Source organism: Medicago sativa, chromosome 1, assembly GCF_051527215.1.
Source record: "Medicago sativa cultivar Bolivia chromosome 1, Bolivia_mono, whole genome shotgun sequence".
Lineage (NCBI taxonomy): Eukaryota > Viridiplantae > Streptophyta > Magnoliopsida > Fabales > Fabaceae > Medicago > Medicago sativa.
Window position 1 is genome coordinate 30,040,456 of NC_140749.1, and position 23,396 is coordinate 30,063,851.

Genomic DNA, 23,396 nt, shown 5'->3' on the forward strand with positions numbered 1-23,396 from the left:
TGGTTTGTCATGGGTTCAAGTCTCAGTAGTCAATTTAGGCTTAATTTATGGATTTGAGTTCTAAATATCCTCAATACTCTCTTCTCCCTTAAAAACACTTGTAACTTTTGGTTCTAGGCTTAATTTATGGATTTGAGTTCTAGGAAGTTTTACCCTATACCCCGACATATGTGCTTTCACCCCTACATATTTTCATAAATTCCAATTTTACCCTTTTTTATATTTAAACTTTAACACATTAATTCTTCACTCTCACTTTCAATTCTCAGTAGTGTCAATTTAGGTAACTCAACTCTCAGTAGTGTCAATTTAGGTTTAATTTATGGATTTGAGTTGTAAATATCCTCAATACTCTCTTCTCCCTTAAAAACACTTGTAACTTTTGGTTTGTCATGGGTTCAACTCTCAGTAGTCAATATGGATTTGAGTTCTAAATATCCTCAATACTCTCTTCTCCCTTAAAAACACTTGTAACTTTTGGTTTGTCATGGGTTCAAGTCTCAGTAGTCAATTTAGGCTTAATTTATGGATTTGAGTTCTAAATATCCTCAATACTCTCTTCTCCCTTAAAAACACTTGTAACTTTTGGTTCTAGGCTTAATTTATGGATTTGAGTTCTAGGAAGTTTTACCCTATACCCCGACATATGTGCTTTCACCCCTACATATTTTCATAAATTCCAATTTTACCCTTTTTTATATTTAAACTTTAACACATTAATTCTTCACTCTCACTTTCAATTTTTTCAATCTCAATATAGTATGAGTTCACCCCTACATTATATTATTCGAGATATGTATTTCAGATTTTTATATTTAATATTAAAACGTTTTCGAATTTTGTTCGGAACTCTCGTGTGTACGTTTCCGAAATATTTTCGGAATACTCATGTGAAGGTTTCCGGGACATATACCGGAGTGCTCTTTCAATCCTTTCCGAAATAGTACACCGAAAGAGATGTATATTAGTGTTCCGGTATAGGTTTTTTTATTCTTCTTTTAAAACTAAAACTTGCATACATAAGGGAGAACTCACCTTTGTTGACTTTTTGAACACCGTTCTCTATCAAACACACACAAAGCACTCTTTTTATACACACATTGATATTTAAGTCCAATACTTAAAAGAACTGATACACAAAGCTGATATTTAAAAGAACTAATATTTGTATTAGATTTCGTTGCACAGGAACTACTATTAAAAAGCATTCCTCTCATAATAAAATGAGTATGCAAGAGCTTATATACAATCATAAAGAACAACAATAATTTCCAATTCCCATCTCAGTTTTAACACTGCAATAATTTCCATCCCAGATTCTTTTATTTAAGAGACTATGTTTTATTGAAGGAAATTCCCATATGAATAAAGAAACAAAAATTAACAAAATCATGGAATTTCGGAAGAGAGATGGGAATTCCTCTCATAATTCATCTCGGTTTCTTTTATTGGAGGGAATTCCATCTGAATAAAGAACAACAAAATTTATCTCATAATTTTGGATTTTATTGAAAATGTTTGAGTCAAAAAAAAAAGTAAGAACTTGAAAAAATGTGTCTGAACCGGAAATCTTCATGAAACGCTTTGCATGAATTTTCTGAAAATCAATGTTTCGGAGATCAATTCCGGTAACCCAAAACACGATTTCGTGAACAATTCCGGTAATCCACTAACCCATAAAACCTTGGCAAACCTAGAAAACCTCAAACATTGAAACATCAATCAATGACGGTGAACAATTAAGAGAACAAACATAAGAAAAGATTAAGAGAAATAGCACAACAACGATTAAAAGAACACAGGAAAAAGGATTAATGATGGTTGGGAGCAGAAGCACGTGAAGCGTTGGGAAAGGAGGGGTGAACTTCTAACGTTTTTTCTAGGAAGCGTTTTATGTGCAGCTACGTTGTTTCCAGAAAAAGGTGGGAGTGAAAAGTGAAAGGATAATGTGTTTTTTTTTATATAAAGGGTAAATGTGGTAGTTTATGTTAAATGTTGGGGTGAAGGTATAGATGTAGGGGTGTGGTGTATAACTTCCTGAGTTCTAAATATCCTCAATACTCTCTTCTCCCTTAAAAACACTTGTAACTTTTGGCTCACAATTATTATGTAAAATAGCAAAACTCTAATTATAGACTTTTTTCTCTTTTAAAAAAAATTTAGTGTTTTTTATTAGGGGGCTTATCTTTGCTAACAGAACTGAGCCTCCAAATTCATAGGAACGGCCATGATCCACATCCATGCCACTCATATGGGTGGTATAAATGGACCCCACCCAATATATTATATAACTTCATACTTCTTAATTATTTAAACCACTCAATTACATATTTCAAATATTCATACCACTCATCCAAAACTCTAAAATGCGTCCCACTAAATTCAAAATATACTATAAATTTATATTTTACATTAATATGTATAATTCAAACAAATTAATTTAATTATATCAGAACACGTTAAAAAGAAAACAACATATATTTAAAAGAAAACTAAAAATATAAGAAAAAATATTAAATAGCACAGTACACGACATTTTGTAAAAAAAAAAAAAAAAACACTACATGACACAAATAAGTTATAAGAAAATACAATAAAAAATCATTGACGTTAAAATAAACTACTAGCACAAAATATAATAAACGTTTAAAATAATTTTTAGTTGTGGTTATTCTCATGCCCAAAATGTTTCCATATATGTTCTATTAAGTCTTGTTGAAGGTGTCAATGAATTTGCTTATCGCGAACATGGTGTCTTCCATGTAGAAACTCTTGAAAATCACTATTACAATCGTCTGGTGGTGCAGTTGGATCATTGCCTAGATGATCATTAGAATAATCAAAGTTGTCACCATATGTGGCACGTTCATCTTCAACAATCATGTTGTGCAATATGATGCACGTATCCATTATATACTTCCGTGAGTCGAGGTACCAAGATCGGCCGGATTACGTATGATCGCAAATCGCGATTGGAGAACTTCAAATGCTCGTTCTATATCCTTCCTTGCGCCTTCTTGATGTTGGGCAAACAATTTTCTCTTATCTCCTTGTGGCATTGAGACGCTTTTCACAAATGTGGCCCATTCAATATAAATGACATCTGATAGATAATAACCCATGTTGTATTCAGTATGATTGACTATATAATGGACCTTAGGAGCTCGCCCTTGCATAACATCGTTGAAGACATCATATTGGTTCAGTACATTGATATCGTTGTTTGAACTGGCTACCCCACAGAATGTGTGCCAAATCCATAAGTCTTGTGAAGCAACTGCTTCAAGCATAACAATGGCTTTACCATGATCACCTCGAACATACTGCCCTTTCAATGCAACTGGGAATATTTTTCCATTCACAATGCATACAATCAATACTCCCTAAAATACCTGGAAAACCACGTGCCTCCCCCATTTGCAGCAAGTGTTCGATGTCTTCAGTGGTTGGCTTTCACAAATATTGTGGCCTGAATACACTTATCACACCCTTTGCAAACTTATCAACACATTTTAGTGGTGTGGTTTCACCAATTCTCAAATATTCATCCACATTATCCGCAATTGTTCCATACGCCAACATACGAATAACATCAATGCATTTTTGTAGGGGTGAAATACTTGATCTACTAGTTGCGTCAACCCTCGGCTGAAAATATTCATCATGTTGACTAAGAGCTTCAACTATGTGAAGGAAGACATGTTTACGCATTCGATACCTTCGACGGAACTGCTCATCCGTATAAACTAAAGCTTCTGAAAAATAATCATTGAATAACCGCTTATGTCCGTCTTCACGATTCCTCTCTATGTTCCTTCTTTGGTGTCTAGGCCTACTTGAGCTTGCAAAATCTTCTTGCAGATTACTTTCAAAGTAAAGCCTCACAAGTTCTTCATCCATGTCGTCATTCATATAATCCATGAACATTTTTGCAATATGGGATGGATTGGAAGGATCCATTTGAAGAGAAGTTTGATGCTGAATGTGAATAAAGAGAGAAATTGAGAATGATTTTTTATTTTTTTTAGTGAAGGGAAGAAGTTGGAAATGATTGTGAAGTTTGTTATACATGTTATAACATTTATAGAGATACGAAAAACAAATAGTTTTAGAAACGACTGGTTTTAATAACGACTTGTTTGACTAAGATTGAGTTTGAATAACAGCTAGTTTGACTAAAATCGAGTTTGAATAATTGTTAGTTTGACTAAAATTGATGATTTTAAATATTGTAATATGGTTTATATATAATTCATGTCTCAAATACTATAATATGGTTGCAAGATTTCATTTTATTTAGTTTCTGCTGCTTATAGTGCTCATGTATAACAAATATTATTCACATCTCAAATACTACACACCGGATGCAATATGGTGCTCATGTTTCTTGAAGCTTCTCTTTTATGATTCATATGCGAAAAATATAAAATATAACATACGTCCAACATAAATAATAATTAAATCCTACATACATAATAATATCACTTAAGTCCATAATAAAGTCCAACATACATAGAAATGGCTAGTCATATACTAAAAATTATAATATCCCTCTAGTTCATAATCTTTTGGTTCCCTTGGATTCATATTTGATGTATCCTTCGAGAGTATTTCTAAATCATTGATCTTCATCCTTTCGCTATCATTACCAGCCTTCTACAGCTCTGCATCAACCATTTTCCTCTTTATCTCAACTTTTTCACTTTCAATACGTGCAAAATCATGTGCAAACCTTGACATTATTTCAAATTTTTTGTTCAAGTCATTTTTTCAAAGCATCAAATTTAGGAGTAGACTTCTCCACAAGCTTTTATTTTTCCTTCCTTTTGGGTGCCTTTTGACCGAGTGGACGTAATCGTGGATTGTATTCGCTTGTTGGTGTCGGTGGGTTAGAAGATGACGAATACGCTCCAGAAGTTGAATTCGTTGTTCTTTTTTCAGAAGGTTCTGATGAATCTGCACGCTACTTGGGTTCATCTTTCAATAATCTCCATGCATTCTCAAATCTGAAATTTTCATGTCCGTCTTGGTAGTAAATATCGTTTGCAGCTGAAATGATGTCGCTCTTAGAGGTACCGCTTTTCTTTAGAGTGACAACATCTTTGTAGCACCCAACAAACTTTTGAATAGATGGATTAATCTTTTTGTGTCATCGACCTTTTAGTGTCATTAGTTTCCTCTCTTGAAAATTCTTGTCGCTGTAGTTGTTATAAACTTCATCAATCCTCTTCCAAAAACTATCTCCTCTCTGATCAATCCCAACAATTGGATCCTTTGAAATATTGAGCCATGATTGAATGAGAATTTCATCCTCCTTTGGCTGAAATTTTACTTTCGAAGTATTCACAAGTGATGTATGATATGGGTAATTTCCAACTTCTTCATTAAGGTTAATAGTTTCCAAGCCACCTTGAGTGCAAACTTGTGGTGTTTCAAGCTCTTGATCATTTAATTGCACACCACTACTACCCATTCAAACCCATGAGACATATTGGGACTATTTGATTGAGAAGAAAATTGTTGATGGGGGTAAGGGGATGTATGATATGGGTAATTTCCAAAGTATTGATTACTTTGTGGATTTGGGATAAAAATATAATTTTAAAAATTTGGGTTATAATTTAGATTTGGGATAATGGGTGCATTTTCAAAGCATGCATTTTGTTGATTTGGGATACATAGAGAATTAGAAAAAATTTGCATGTAATTGAACCAAAAATCATGGTCACTGGGGTTCATTTTGCAAATAAAATGTATAGAAGAAATAATTAAAAAGAGGTAAAATAAATAGTTCAAATATAGAACAAATGTGAATGAAAAATTGAATAGTTAAAACTAACTTTTATAACAACAACAAAAATAGTTATTTTAATTGTAAAATAGTTCAATAATTACTATTATAAATGCAACCGTAACAAAAAAAATTGAAGGAGAAGTGCTAACGGTAATAATTTGAAAAGGTAATTGACATTTTGTTTCAAAAAGTGTTTGTGAAACAATAAAAAATAGAGTAGTGATATATGTACAACCATTGGTGACAACTTTGATGACAACTTTCATTTTCTCTCTTCTCATTGGTCAAGAAAAATAGAGAGAGAATAAGAATATAATGTGAGTATGAGAGAGAAATTTGTCAAAAAGTTATCATAAAGCGTTTGTACAAATATCATTTCTCTAAAATATAACCAAAGCTATCGTGGTTTAGTTTGGCATCGATGCAAAACAAGGATACCAATGGTTGAGCAAATATCCATGCTTCTCTAACATAGAGTATGACATGTGGATAAAAAAAGGAAAAAAACATCATTGATAATTATGCTCTTAGATTATGTAGTACTTTGTGACGAACTCTAATATGGATCACTTTTGTAACACCCCGTTTTTTCAAAAAAAAAAATTCACTTATAAATCAGAGTCATTCAACATAAACGGAATGCTACACTTCTTAAAAATCATAAATGGAATAAATAACAATTCATCCTTCATAAATTGGTCAACATAAATATTCAAAAACTTCGCAGCGGATTTTAATTCGACAACATAATTAGTCTTGGCACGAAGGCCTCATCAAAACATCTCGTAATAATCCAAAAAACTAAATCATAGTCATGTACAATCATAAGCAGTACCTAAGGAATAGAAAATAGTCACAAAAGTTCACATCTAGTTACGTATCAGAGCACCTAAAGACACAGTGAGAGATAGCCACTCACGACAGCAATCAACAGCTACTTATTCTCGATCACCTGCAAGTTACTCATACGAAGAGCAACATTTCCAAGCAGAAGGGGTGAGATTCACAAACAATAATGTTAAGCATATAATTCAACAATTATATTTAACAACATAAACATCATCAACATATCATAACAATGGTCATGTAGCATCATTATCATCATCATAATCAACTTCATAATCAACATCAATATCAACTTCATAAATCAACTTAACAACTTGACTCGACAATGCAACTTAACTCGACTATGCAACTCAATCATTTTACTCATGCATGTGGTACCATTCTAGGGCATAAGCCCTCGTCGCTTTTGAGCGTAAATATACTCCTAGGGCATGAGCCCTAGTCGCTATTGAGCAAAAGCTCCTAGGACATGAGCCCTCGTCTTTATTGAGCAAAAGCTCCTAGGGCATGAGCCCTTGTCTTTAAATGAGTATGCATGGACTCAACATCTTACAACTTAGACAACATGAACATCTTATATGTCTCCAATAATTTGGATCAACATCTCACATCTTAGACCGACACATGCAGCTTTAATCAATAGTAAACAGCAACATGGCAGCACATCAATAATCTCAAGATATAACAATATCAAATGTAAACATCGTCTCAAAACATCACTTATAATTCACATAATGCATATACGATTATATATATCATCAGTAACAACATTAAATCATCTTATAACAACTTCACAGATCATCGTTAATATTATATTCAAACATCAACAATTCATCATATAACATCGTATTCAAACATCAACAATTCATAATAACTTATACATAACATATTTCCATGTCAAACTAAGAATACTAGAAAGATATCACAATTATCAACAACTTTCATGTTTATACCAAAGACAAATTTAAAACAGAGACGTGTGAAAAAGATGCAAAAACATGTAACGGAGAATGCTGTCACCGTACAATTTCCCTAAGACCTCCTCAGAGTATTTTCGTCATAACTCAAAAACTAAAAGTCATTTTCACGTCAAATCAAACCCACTGGAAAGCTAACAAAATTATCTAAAACTTTTATGTTTACACCCAAGGCCAATTCTGTACCGATCAATACCAGTTTTCGTTTCGAATCAAAAAAGTTGTGCAGAAAGTCCATAAAAATTCACTGTGACCTACATGCAGTAATTTGACCATAACTCAAGTTCTATAAATCATTTTGACGTCAGACCAACGGCATTAGAAAACTAATATCCATACCTACAACTTTCGGGTTTACACCTAAGACTAATTTTGTACCGATCAATACCAGTTTCTATTTCAAAATTCGGGAAATAGATAAGAAAAAAATCAGGAAAAACAACTTATATTATTCAAACTTCACATTCATTCAAAATCATCACAATCAACAACAACTCAACATAATTCATACCGAATTCATAATATGACATTAACAACAACAATCATCAACAATCACAAATCAACAACAACATAACATAAATCATCAATTATTACTCTTAACCCTAATTCTCCAATTCTCAAAAACTAAACCTACAACATGTTAAATGAAATTTCAGAATCATAGACTCAAGATTATTGAATGATAGTCCCACCCTTACCTTAGATTGATTGATTGCAAGGATTCTACAGACTTCTCTTCTCTGGTTCTTCTCTTCTCTAGGTTTCTCCTCTTTCTCTAGGTTTCTCCTCTTTCTCCAAAACAGTTTTGCACGTAATATAATTTTCTAACTCTAGCTCTTATTTTTATATAAATCCTTAACCTACTTATTTTCCCCTATTTCCAATTCTGCCCCAAAGCCTCATTATTATAAATAAATATATTCTTCCACTAAATATATTCTTCCACTATATATATTCTCCCACTAAATATATTCTTCCACTAAATATATTTATCCCACTAAATATATTTCTCCACTAAATAATAAAATAGGGGCTGCTAATAAATATTAACACACAACAAAAATATCACTTATCAAATATATTAATTAAATTATAAAAAGACTCTAAACTCAATCAAATAAATAAATAATAAAATAGGGCGTTACAACTTTGATCAAATGGTCCACTATGGATACGTTTCTACAACTCGTGGCGTATATGCACGTACATGGTTTAATTATGAGTTGTAAATTTATATTGATCATGCAAAAGTCTCTTTGAATCTGCCATTTGTCATAGATTTACTAGAGAATCTGGGGGACACACAATTCCAAGATTGCAGGTTTGTGGTGTGCTGTTTTTCTTTGTAGGTTTTCGTGTTGGTTGTGATTTTTGTGTTACTAGAGAGTAAAGGTAAGAGTATGAGAGTGAAAAGAAAAGGAATGAGGTTTGATGTCAACGAAGGATGATCTAGTATAATGCTCACATGATTTCTTTCTTTCTTTTTAAAAATATGTTAATTTCTATGCTGGTAAATATATGGAGATGTTATATCATTAAAATCAACCATATGTGTTTTTTTTTGTTAAAACAGGTCAAAATATACATGTAGGACTAATAACAACAAAAGAAGGTAAAGTTGAGGTCAAAATTGCTCATTTTAAACTTGGACGTTGACATTTACATAACAGTAGAACTTGGGGGCCGGAAGTGAAATTAAACCTATTTAATAAGTACTAACATCAATTCTAAAATAACTGAGACATACATATACGAGTTTTACTAAGGACTCAAAATGTGAAACTCCCTTTGTACTTCCACAAACAAAATTTCAAAACTTTCAATCTTGTTGCTATACAATTATGAAGGAATATATAGATCCCCGAAATGTTTATCGTCGCAACAATTCAAAAAAAAAAATAATTATAAGGAGAATACTAATTTTGGAAATTTGCCTAAATTTTTTGACATGATGCACCTTTGACAGAGACAATGTGGTAAGGGAGGACGTGGTACTTCACGTTGCCATGTTTGCCAAAAAATGACACAGCATCAATACTATTACTAGGTAGGAGATACAAAATACTTGATTAATGATGTTTTAATATTTCCAGAATTGTGAGTTCCCCTCAACTCAAAACTTTTCAATTTGTATTCCACTGTAGCGCCCAAACACTTGACTTGGGAGGTCAAACTAATTTTTGTTCGAAGCTTTATCATGCTATGCTGACTCATGGAATGTCTCTTCCACGTGCTTTCTTCAGTGTCCAACTGCTCATCAATCAAGTTTGGTATTAAATGATTCTAGTTAGTAATAGTACTTTCGTTTGGTAAGCAACGGTGCTCTTATCTAAAGTAAAAAAGACATTCGGATTTAAATTGTATTTACAAATTATTTGAATTTATATACCTTCCTCCAAAATACTGGATGAGTTTGAACTCAAGACCTCTTGAATTCAAAATCTATTTTTTTCATCCCTAGACTAACCTCGTGGAGTTGATTATGCAATTAATTTTTTTAAAAGATTAAGAAAACATATCCAAATTCATAATATGATTAACTTACTATAAAATTCTTGATACTTTTATGTAACTGTTTTTGTCTCGTCATGTATAAGTGTCTGTGAATTGTTTCACTTCACAAAACATATTCAAGTACTCATGCATTGCTTGAATGCTGAAGATAACACCTTCGAAATGATTGTTGTTGAGAAGTATGATGGGGTAGATAAACATATCAACAACAGTAAGAACCCAATTATAATTAGCTCTGACTCTGAATCATAAGTCAACAAATATGACATGATTGAGCAACACAACTATTAAGTATCCCAAAATCTCAATGAAGTTCATGATAACTTCCGACTTGTATTCAAACATAGTATGTTGTTGTTATTATCAACCAAGGTAGAATGTGTTTGGATGAAATGGTATGCAATATTGTGTAAGGCTTATTTTATTGATGTAATGTTGGCCTTACTATTTTGATCATGTATGTCACATAACTAGTAGTTCATGTAAATCACATAATTAGTTGTTCGTAAGGGTTAGACTTCTGTGTTTAATGAAGGACTTATGTTTTGAAGCTTACCACTTTATGCATGTTGGATGATGTATGGTGTTGGTGGTTTATTATCTTTAGAGTATTTAACATCTTATATTAATATCCATTTATTCAACATACCACATTACTACACTATAACTCATTATTATACTTAACAATATCACACTTGACTGAATGATGAATTTTGTGCCACAATGCCGTTTTGATACAATACATCTTCCAAATCAGGTTAGTTTAATCCTTTCTTGTTTTATGCAACAATTGTAAACTTGGTTTTTTAACAAGTTTTATATTACTCTTCCTCGTTGATATGATTTAACTTTTTATTACTATCAAGCCTTACAAAGAGATTGATCCAAAGTTTGTCCTGGTGCATTACAACGAGCTGGGGGATGAATAACTATTTAGGGATGATAACGATAATCAATATCTCAAGGCAGTGGTGAAGAATGAAATGAAACATATTATTACTAACTGTTGGATATCTTTGGGGAAGCTTTTGGAATCCAAGAAACAAATGAGCTACATATATTATACTTGGAGAATAACAACTTTTGGGTCTTGAAGGAGAGAACTTTTACATATTCATCCCAATACCCTTCATTTGACAGTCATAGTGTGAAGACTAGGTTGACTAGATGTTTTGATGTAGTTGTGACCGACTACATTTCTATAAGCTCACAATTGGTAAGTTGTTTTTTTTAAGCTATATGTGATAAAAAAAACAGTTATTGAGAATTGTAGACAATATTTCAACAAACTATATTTCGTTATTTGTTTGTTTATTCAGATTTTCGATCAAGAATTTGGGGATTACGCTAGATCGAAATGGTACACAAGTCTTAATCTATGTGGCTAAAATTGAGAAATTGTAGAATGTATAATTATCAAGACAAATCGACTAGAGAAAATTATAGGTGGATATAGGAAATTTTGCTGGAGAGAACGATACAAATTCGGTGACACTATTCGCTTCAAATTTACTAATTTTACGAAGAATAATTTAGTACATGTTATCAAATTGGTAACTTGATGTCACTTAATTTCCTCTTAAAATAACTCGGTTATAATTTACTAATCATGCATTGTATTTGATAATATGTATGATAATCATTTCACTTCTTTGAAAAACGTGTGTATGTATTAATTTTAAAGAGTTTATTTGAAAAACAAAACAAATTACATGCTACATGTTAATTGAATATGTTAATATAACATGTGACATATTGTTGCTGTTCAAAAAACAATGCTCCCTTTCTACACCAATGTAGCATATGACTTTTTTTTTATCAGAGTAATTAACTTTTAAGTTTGGATTGGAGTAATTAATAAATTATTGGAAAACTTCATTTGATAATGTGTATAATAATCATTTCACTTCTTTGAGAAACGTGTATACGCATTAATTTTAAAGAGTTTATTTGAGAAGCAAGACAAATTGCATGCTACATGTTAGTTGAATATGTTAATATAGCATGTAACCTATTGTGGTTGTTCAATAAACAATGTTCGCTTTCTACATCAATGTAGCATGTGGCTTTTCTTATCAGAGCAATGAACTTTTGATTTTAGGTTGGAGGAATGAATAAATTAGTAGAAATCTTCATTTGATAATGTGTATGATAATCACTTTACTTCTTTGAGAAACGTATGTACACATTAATTTAAAGATTTTTTTTATATAAAAATAAGTCACATGCTACGAAGACACAAACTTGTTTTAGTTTATTAATTCGGATACGACACAATGTGTTAAATATCAATACAAATAGCATAGACAATGAAATTTGTGATATAGTTCGACATTGTCGGTACAATTAGTCACTTGAAATTGTGATATAATTGCATTTGGTCAATACAAAGTACGAGTTATATAATAGTAGGGTGCATATCATACATTACAAAATACCATCAAAATAGAAGATAAGTAATTCATTATACAAGGACATAACACATTAAAAATTATAATGCAGAAACATATACTATCAAATCAAATATAATGCAGAAACAAATACTACCAAATCAACCACTCAGATTTCATTTCAAAAAATAAGGCTACTTGTAACAAACACAACTCATATATTGCCTTTGATCCGTTATTAGCATTTCCGGCCTTTCCATTATTTCCCTTCTTTCCTTTGCTTTCTTTTACAACCTAATGTCGTAAATCCGCAAGTGTACGGTTTACCGGAGTAGTAAAAAAGTATCGTTCCGACAGGGAGTTGTGTAAATTGATTTTCTTTTTAATTAAGATTAGCTGAAAGATTAGGGTTTTAAAAGTTGGGATTTTTGATTGATTGAAAATAATAATAAAAGGAGCCTCGGGATCGTTGGTTCATCATAATGACAAATCTTTCACAATCCAAACCTATATACTAATTTTATGCTAGACCTATTTCTAAAGACTGATTTATTTAAGGCCTATCAAGGTTTCTCTCGAAATCAATGAGTGTGTTTCAACAACAACCACGCCTATTCTCATGGTTAATCGTTGTTAAAACCCATTAAGAGCGAAACTTTAAGGTCTCAAGATTTTCTAGACCATTCTCATGTTTTGAAAACCTTGTCTAATCTCACATGTCCAATACTAACCTTCTTCTTTCGATACTTTGGTTAGTATTTGAAATAAGAATTAAGAACGGTGAGATTAGATTAGAAAAATAGGGTTTACATAAAATTATGGTTCTAGGCATGGTTTGAATAGGATTAGGTAATTAGACTCATCCAACAATCCCAAGACAAAGAAGTCTACTCACTCATGTTCATCGTAGACATAGAGATTAAGAAGAAGAACATGAAAGTAAATAACAAGAATAATAAAAAAAAACAAGAAAAGTAAGAACTTTTATTAATGGAAATAGTTGTCACATAAAATTCCCAAGAACAAAAGATGAAAGATATGTCTGGTTGCTGCTCTATTTATAGCCTAAAGCTAACTTAAGCCCTAAGAAAAGGAATAAAAATTACATAGCAAGCAACCCATGAGCTTTTAGGTCTGAAAAAGTAACAAAATAACAGCATGAAACCTTGGCACGAGCGTGCTCAGCTTAGCATGGGTCGTGCTAGTCTTGTGGCAAAACAGCAAAAAAGGGAAAAGCAGTATCGCGCACGGCCGTGCGCCTGTAGGCATGGGCGGTGCCTGTCTCTCTGGTGTATGCACATTTTCACAACTTTGGAGACACAATTTGGATGTTGTCAGGCACGGTCGTGCCTGATATTTTTGCGCAGGATCTTCATATTTTTGGCCTCAATCAGCTTCAAATCATGCTCTAGATCCTTCCATTCCTTAATCATGCTCCAAAACCCTTTCTTTTGCTCCAAGACTCAATCTTTCACATATTTGTTCCTGAAATTAAATAACAAGCAATTTGAAGTACTAAAGTTCTAGAAAGTAAATAAAAACACATAAAATCTAAATAATATAGACTCTAATAAACACCAAATTATTGACTTTATCACAACCTTATTGTTCTTTCTGTTCTTTTATATTGGTTCTTGCTCAACACTATTTGTGTTCTCCTCACCATCACGTCCCTTGTCTTCCTTCTTAGCCTACAAGCATAACATATTCTCAGTAGTAGCAAAAGAAAGAAAATTGTAACTTAAATCCTATTTGATTTCTATGGCCTTCTTTCCAACTTTAAGAATAGTTTCATCATGACCTTCTTTCCAACATTGTTTTCATTGTCTTCCAGATTAGGGATGTCAATATTATATTTCACATAAATATCAATAATTTCAAAATCCTTGATATCCTCAACACATTGCAGTACATGGTCTTCACAATTCAATGGTCTTAGGCCAAGTTCAAAACTATATTTGGGTTCCAAAATGACATTCATTTGATTATTTTACCGATCATTTGATATTATTTTCTTCTCTTAAACCCTAAGTAATCATATGCTATAAATAGAGACCCTTGGACACATTATTTTTCATTCAGAAAATTAGCGGTTCAAGGTAAGGATCAAATATCAGAGTTTCAAGGCAAGATCTCCATCCTCCTCTTGTTCTCTCTACAATATGTTTTTCTATTGTTTTTTTATAATGTATGTTGTCATGAGCAACTAAACCTCTTGATTAGGGTTCTAAAATGAACTCCTTATTTGATGGATTCAATTAATAATGTTTTCATTCAGTTATGCTTTTCTTGTGTCTGATTTAAATTAGTTCTTGTATGTTCTTAATGTTTTTTCAAACGAGATCTCCGTATCATAATCTTGAAAATTGATCCGTATATGGGAATTAAAATTGACAACCTGAAATTCTTTATCCTTGTATGGCTGTTGTAATTACTTATTTCATAATTATGTTAATGAAACTTAAGCTTGAAATCTAACGTTTTCTAACTCTCTTCTTTAGGGAACACCGTAGTATAACTAGGTTAACTCGGAACATACGTGCAGTAAGATGTTTTAATGAAGTTTTTAAATCTTAGTTTCAATAAGTCATGAGTAGACACCATATAACTTATTGTTTTCTAAGTTAATTCCATCAAAGACGAAGGGGGGATTCAAGGATTCTCTAATTGTTGTTAATAATCTGAATCACAAACCTAATCTTGCATTGGGCAGGGCAATTAAACCCTACAACTCTATTAATTACTCATTTAATGTCACTCTTTGAATTAAGTTTTACTACTTGCTAAGTTGAACGACATTCCCTGTGGAGAACGATAAACTTACTACTTTATTACTTGTTATGATTTGGTGCAATTGTGAATTTCGTGCATCAATGTCTATAATGAACACAAGGCATAACATGTCACCCTTTTCTAGTTCAATATTGGCCCCATAGTAATTTATCCTGTTACATAGGAGGGGGAAATTTCATCTAAGTCACTCATATCCCTCAACATGATTCATGGAGTACCTATCAACCGACTTTATAGTCATCCTGCTACAGACAACGTTTGAATGGTGATAAAGTACGTGACTCCTACATCTAGGGTACACAATGGTTTTAGGTCGAAGGGTGGGAAACACCATTATCACAATGAGAATATCTTATGCCACTTAACATAACTCAATATGTAGTAGTCTCTTGGTGGTGGGTCAATCTAGTATAAATATTACTTCTAATTTTTATACATATGTGAAGACTTGATAACTTTTTATCCATGATCCGTGAGATGTGATCATCAGTCTACCCACATAATAGTCTTTATGTCTTACAACTATTCCAGTTCATAGTAAGGCTTTTGACTACAGATACTTTAAGAATAATGTCCTTTAGTTTAATGAGGTCTCACGAATAAGTCACACTTAATGTTCCATTAAATGGACTAATTATTATAGGGACTTTATTATTTTGAAAAATAAAAAAATCAATAAAGAAATGCCTCATTTTATATATTCCTAAAAATATATACTAAAGTCATGATACATAGATAAACCTAATCAATACAAGTTGGCTATTAGGGCTTATTTCAACATGTACCTCTTAACATCAACATCAATGTCGTGTTCATCCTTATCGATTGAAAGAGTTGAGGCCATAGGTGTAGAGATGGACTTGCAATCATGCATGTCAAACTTTTTGAGTAGTTTCTAGGCACACATTGTTTGGCTAATGAAGGTACCTACCTTCCCTGACTTGTTTTATGTACTTAGATACGTGGAAGAAATTTTTTACGTACTAATAGAAGAAAATAAATTGATAATATTTCAAAAACTCATGATTATTTTCTAAATATGAACATTAATGTAGTTTTTTCGATTATATACTTCTTTATTTTAAATAAAAAACACCATTAAATATTTGCACCATACATGTTGCAAATTTATAAGCTTCTGTTAAATATGTGCACCGCGTCTGTTGCGAATTTTATTTGGTTATATTTACGAAATCAAATTTGTATGTACCTATATGATAAAATTTTGAAATTTCATGACTATTTTCAAAATATGAATATTAATGTAGTGTTTCTATCAAATTTTTTTATTTAACGTCTTTTCGCTCTTTTTATTGAGCTAAAGTTTAAAAATTATGAACGATGTTTTTTATGACACCCTAAACTCTAAAAGAGATAAATTACGCTAATGATACAATCATATATAGAATTTAGATGTTACTTCACCAATAATTCACCAAACATGCATATATAATTTTTTCAAAACATCGCAGCAGAATAAAACATCAATACATCAACATTTAAATAATTCGTCTCAACAGTCATCCATAATAAAATAAGTCTCTAAATAGCCATGTCACATACTACATATATCATTATCATTACATAATCTCAAATAAATCCTCAACAGTCATAATAAAGATAACATTCAAAGATTGACCCCTAATCAGTGCCCTAAGTCTAAGACGCCAAAAATAGTAAACGAGGTAGCATCCAAGCTATCCTCAAGCAACTCACCAAAGCCAAGCAAACTAGTCATGCACGCTGTCTACCCATCCATAAGAATAAGGTAGGCGGTCAATCAAACGACCACTAGGAGTTAGTTTACATTTCAGATTAAATATAATCAAAAGAAATAATTAACATAATTCAATTTCACATGATTAAAAAATTCAATATCATCGTTAGCCAACAAGTATACAAGCACAATCAAAGAATGTATACAATTAGAGTCTGGTTCAATTATTCACAACCATCGACAAAGTCCACAAGTGCACATATACACTAATTCACATAAGATTTGACTCACCAATTATTAAATGCATGCAATGTTCTAGACTCATCTAGATGCATGTGGTACGATAGGATTCCAGAGATAATTTTACCGTTAATGAATCCATCAACATAATTTTTTTTTTTTTTTGAGAGAATCCATCAACATAATAAACATCACCAATTATGTTCTGCAGAAGCCATGTAATAAACATCACCAATTACATTCTTCAATTCACCTTAAAACGACTATGAATGCATGGACTTCAAGTAAGGACTCGACAATGCATACTCACCAACATGTATAAATCAACATAATAATCATCACCAATACGATTTTCACCAACATTTGCATTATCAAATACTTACATCCATACAATCAACAAGTCATCATCAATTCATCAAAATAAAGTCACCAAAGAAATTATCAACATATTCATCATCAACATTTAACACCTCAAGGAAAGGATAATGTTTCAATTTCACATTTCACCTAAAAGACAGACATCTATCCACATTATGATATTCATCATATTAATACCCAATCATCATCTTTTCATTCACATCATATCATACTAACATGAATTTAGAACTTCGTACAAGTTATCCAACCATAAGGTAGTAATTTGACAAAGTTCGTCTATTTTTATGAAAAAAAAACACTTTTCGATAAATTCTCCAAAATCAGGTAAGCAAGTTTAAACGCCTCAACCGACTATATACACAATTCACAATGAGTGCAACAGCATATACATAAACGTTTCATAGGCCAATTCCGATAATTTCTAAAATTTACCTAAGTTCATCTCATTTTATTACATAACATCGATTTTGCCAAAAGCCAAGTTCCATGTTATTATAGTCCTATAACAAGCCTACAGACTTCCTTTAAGTCCATCATTACAGTAAACAAGTCAAAACATCAACATTGTTCTTAAGAAAAGTCATTGTTCAATTTTGGCAAAACAAGTTCGTCTCAAAAATCAAGTTTCCTCTCATTTATGAAATCCAAAGTATAAGCATATGGTGTTCCGGCAAATATATTATTGAAAACAGCAAAAGAATGCCCTCCAAAGATCGCCTAGGGACCATAAATGTCGCCCCTCAAGCACCCGACGCGAGACAACATTGATTGTTGTCCCTAACAAGGCGCCTGGCACAAGGACTGCAGCGCCCAGCGCTGGCTCTCTGTGACTGGGCGCATAGCGCCCCAGTGCAGGCGCCATCGCTACGAACGGCGCCGTTTGGTGTGTTCTCGCCTCGGATTTTCACCCAAAACGCCCTAAAAGCGCTTATTTTGATTTCCTCATTTCCCAAAACCATTTAAATCATTACCCAAGGCTTAAACACATCAAACAGGCTCGTTTCACAACCCTCAAAATAGCTTATGAAACCATTCACTAAGTTTTCAAACAAATACCAATTTTTAACAACAACACTTTGATTTATCCAAACACAAAACAACAACAACAACAACTCAATTCATCAATTCTAATTCATGAATTATCACCATCAACAACAACCAATCAACATTCATAGCATATAAGCATGAATTCACCAACAATCAACAACAACAACTTCATTTTCACTACTTTAAGCAAAACTCATCAAAGTAACTTATCAACAACAACAACTATGAGTTTTAAGCACATAACACATCAATTTCATATAGTTTATCATGACCGTAAATTCACATGAATTAGGAGCACGAATTTCATCATACAAAAACATAAAAAGTCACAATTATCACAATAGCACTTAAACTCATAATTGAAAATAAGTGATTATGACTTAATTATGAAAGAGCACCACCCCCCTTAGCTCTAGTTCTTCAAGAATCCAAACCCTAGCTTCACTTTTGCTCCTAGCCATCAATCCCAAGCTCTCTTCGTCTAGCTCCTCTTTTCTCCTCTTGATTTACTTTCTCTCTACCTCTTTCTCAAAAAGTTTGCGAAATGAGTGAATAAATGTAATGAGCTAATTTTCTCACAAGGGTTGTGTTTATATAGTCACCACATAAATGGGTTTAGTCTCTAGTTGTCTTAATGGGCTCAAAATTCTTGCCAATTAATTCACCAGTTACTACACACTTAAACCGTCAAAATAACGAATAATTACCGTCTCTTAAATAATTACCCCAACTCACTAGTAACTTAGTAAAAATAGTCATTCCCACTTAAAACACCAAAAATAACCCTCTTAACCAAATGACTATTTTACCCTTGCTCACCAAATGACCAAAATACGCATGAGTCTAAAACACCCTTCTTAAGCTAAAATCCACTAATCCCGATTAAAATACACATAGAGACAATTAATCACACACAAGAACATATAAATACACTAATATTGATTTTGGTTAAAAGTATACATTTAAAATAGTTGCTTTAAAATTATAACAAACCAAACTAATATTGTTTATCTATTTCAATGACACCAACAATATAGTAGAAAAAATTCAATCTAAATTCTTATCATTTTAATGACACCAACAACAATCATTATTATAGAAAAAGTGGTTTTAGGGTATAATTTAGATAATGGAAAAGTCAGCTCAAAATCTTATATTTTCTTTATATATATAGTATAGATATATAATATAGATATACTCGGTCTAGTTTGTTACACTTTTTAAAGTATAAAGGAAAAAATTGAACATATATTTATATTGTGTTTGTTACATTTTTTTAAAATTTTGAATTCACTCCCATCAATCATCTTTTTTAAAGTATAAAGGATAAGAAAAAAATTATATATCGTGGACAATAAATATTGAGTTTGCTACACTTTTTTTTAATATTTAAATTTACACTTATCTATTTTTTAAATGTGCTATTTGTATTTAAAGTTGAGAGTAATTTGGGAAAGAGAAAAGGCCATCCCAAAAAGGCCGAAAGGAGGTTATTTTCATTATATAAACTAGCGAAAAGACGGTCACTCACGTGTCCATCTTTCCGCTCTTTTTATTACACTAACGTTTGAAAATTATGAACGGTGTTTCTTTTTTGAAATTTTGATTTTGATTAAAACTAAAAATGTAAATATTTTTTTTTAAGTTATAACAAACCAAACTAACCATGATTATCTATTTCAATGGCACTAACAATATAACAAAAATATATAATCTAAATTCTATTTTTTTAATGACACCAAGAACAATCGTTATTCTAGAAAAAGTTGTTTAAGAGTATAATTGGGAAAATTAAAAAGTAAGTATAAATATACTCATCTAGTTTGTTACACTTTTAAATGATAAAGGGAAAAAATAGACATGTATATAGTCATATTGTGTTTGTTACATTTTTTTTAATATTTAAATTGGCTAAATTGCATTTTTGGTCCCTTAACTATTTTGCTAGTATCACTTTGGTCCGTTAATTAAAATTTGATTTATTTTGGTATCTTAATTTTCTCTCCGTTACACATTTTGGTCCTTTAAGTTAGTTTTAATTCAAAAACGTTAGGGTTTTTTCATCTTCTTCCCCTCTTCTTCATCTTCATATCATCTCCATCAACCTTCAACAACACAAATCACAGAAAAAATCCAGAAGAAAATGAAGAAACCCTAACGTTTTTGAATTAAAACTAACGGAAAGGACCAAAATATGTAACGGATAGAAAGTTAAGATACCAAAATAAATCAAATTTTAATTAAGGGACCAAAGCGATACTAGCAAAATAGTTAAGGGACCAAAAATGCAATTTAGCCATTTAAATTTATTCTTATCTATTCGTTACATTGTTATTTGTATTTAAAATTGAGGGCATTTTTGGAAAGAGAAAAAGACAGCCCAAAAGAGCTGAAAGAGACTTTTTCTTTATATATAGTATAGAAATAGATTCAAAACACCGTTAAATATTTTCACCACAATCGTTGTGAATTTTATGTGTTTATATAGGTGGAAGGAAAATTTTATGTATCGATATGAGAAAATTGATATGATAATAATTTGAAAACTCGTAACTATTTTCAAAGTGTGAACATTAATATAGTTTTTCGATTAAATAAAATTTTATTTTATATGAAAAACACTGTTAAATATTTGCACTACATCCGTTGCAAATTCTATGTGCTTTTATGTATCGATATGATAATATTTTGAAAACTCAAGAATATTTTAAAAATATAAACATTAATGTAGTTTTTTGATTAAATATTTTTTTATTGTATATGTAAAACATCGATAAATATTTGCACCACTTCCATTATTAATGTTATGTGCTTAATTAAGAAATTTCGATGACTATCAATTAACTTTAAGTTTTTTTGGAGGATGGAGGACTGAGGGTGAAGAGGTTGAAGGAATTTAATATTTCTCTTTTAGGTAAATGGGTGTGGAGGTTTTTGGAGGAGAGGGAGAGCTTGTGGAATGTTGTTCTTCGAGCAAAGTATGGTGAGGAGGGGGCAGGGTGTGGTTTGGGGAGGGAGTAGGTTCGGTTTAGTGGCGCAACCTAAACCAAATCAGGAGAGGAGTGGGTCTTGTCGATACTAGCTGGTTGACAGATAACATTGTTAGGAGGGTGGGGGATGGTCGAGATACTTTGTTTTGGGTGGACCCGTGGCTGGATGATTGTCCTCTTGCAAGATCCTTTGATAGGCTATACTACCTTGCAGACAATAAACTAGCTACGGTGTCAGAGATGTTTGAGTTAGGGTGGGGGGTTGGAGGTGAGGCGTGGAAATGGCGGAGGAGGTTACATGCATGGGAGGAGGGGCTGGTCTTGGAGTGTGTGGGGCGGGTGTCTTCTTGTGTTTTGCAGGTTGGCACGATCGACAGATGGGTGTGGAAGCTCCATACTTCTCAGTGTTACACAGTTAGATCAACATATTCTTATTTGACAGCATCTGATACCAACCTCAATGAAGGGTTTGATAGTTTCTTGTGGCTCAGAGCGGTTCCTCTCAAGGTAAATCTCTTTGTTTGGCACCTATTCATGAATAGACTTCCGACTAAGGATAATTTGTATCGGCGTGATGTAATTGATGAGTCCCAACTTATGTGTGCGGCCTTGTGTGGTGACACCGAAGACAGAGATCACTTGTTTTTTCGTTGTGATGTTTACGGTCGCATTTGGCTCTTGGTTTCAAATTGGTTAGGAATTGATTCGGTTTTTAATGGTAATATTAGCACTCATTCTTCTCAGTTTTGCGGTATTGGAGGCTTTTCAAAAAAACTTTAAGTTTTTTTGAAGAAGCTAAATTTGTTCATCTAAATTGACATTGAGAAGAATCGAACTTTATTTTATTATTATAGTAGATGTATTAAATTATTTACGAGTCATGCTAACTAGTGCCCCACACACTAGTTAAGGAAACATAAAATATAAGTTTTGTATTAAAAATAACATTTTCTATGCTTTTATTTATTTAATTATACAAGTTTCAAAAAATTCTGATTATACTGATTGTTTCCTTTTGTTTCTTTAACTAGTGTTGAGAAACATCAGTTGGCACTTGGCATGACCTTAAACGATGACAATTGAAAATTTGTTCTTTACTAAAAATGCCAAAAGATTTATTAATCAAATGTATTCTGAGCACAAGATGTGTTAAAAACAAACTAAAACACCATGCAGTGATAAACCATAATTAATTTCAAGTGTTTCATATGTTTCATTAAAGGACAAATTATTATGAAGAATCTAAATTTAATTTTTGGGTGAAATAATTCTTTATTAAACTTTGTTTAGGTCTAGGCCAAACTACGGCTTACCAATGTTTCTTTCCCTTAAAAAAACAAAGGCTTAACAACAACAGAAAAAGGTGAATGAAAGTGAATTCATCTCTTTACCCAAATGGTTTCACTCATTCCCAAAGTAAAAGTCCAAAATGTCCCTACGCAACTTAACATGCGTAGCGTGAGTTAACATGCGCTAGTTAAAGGAGAAACGTAACTTAAGTCACGCTACGTGCTGTAATTAGCCCAGGCAGAACCTCATTCTGCCTCATTTTCAAACAACACACACACAAATCTCAATTTTCTCTCAAATTACCCAACTCCAAAATTCCTTCAACTTCAAATCAAACAACACTCCAACAACAAGAACAAGTAAGCTTTCACTTAAACTATGTTGGTATGATAGATTTTTTCACTTAATCTAGAATTTTTT

The 23,396-nt window shown here is 32.1% G+C and overlaps 2 pseudogenes; both read right to left on the reverse strand.

Moving 5' to 3' along the window:
* Window positions 1-2,145: 2,145 nt before the first annotated feature.
* LOC146954156 (uncharacterized) lies at window positions 2,146-4,204 on the reverse strand (annotated as a pseudogene).
* A 220-nt stretch (window positions 4,205-4,424) lies between these two features.
* LOC146954157 (glutathione S-transferase T2-like) lies at window positions 4,425-5,754 on the reverse strand (annotated as a pseudogene).
* Between the last annotated feature and the right edge of the window lie 17,642 nt (window positions 5,755-23,396).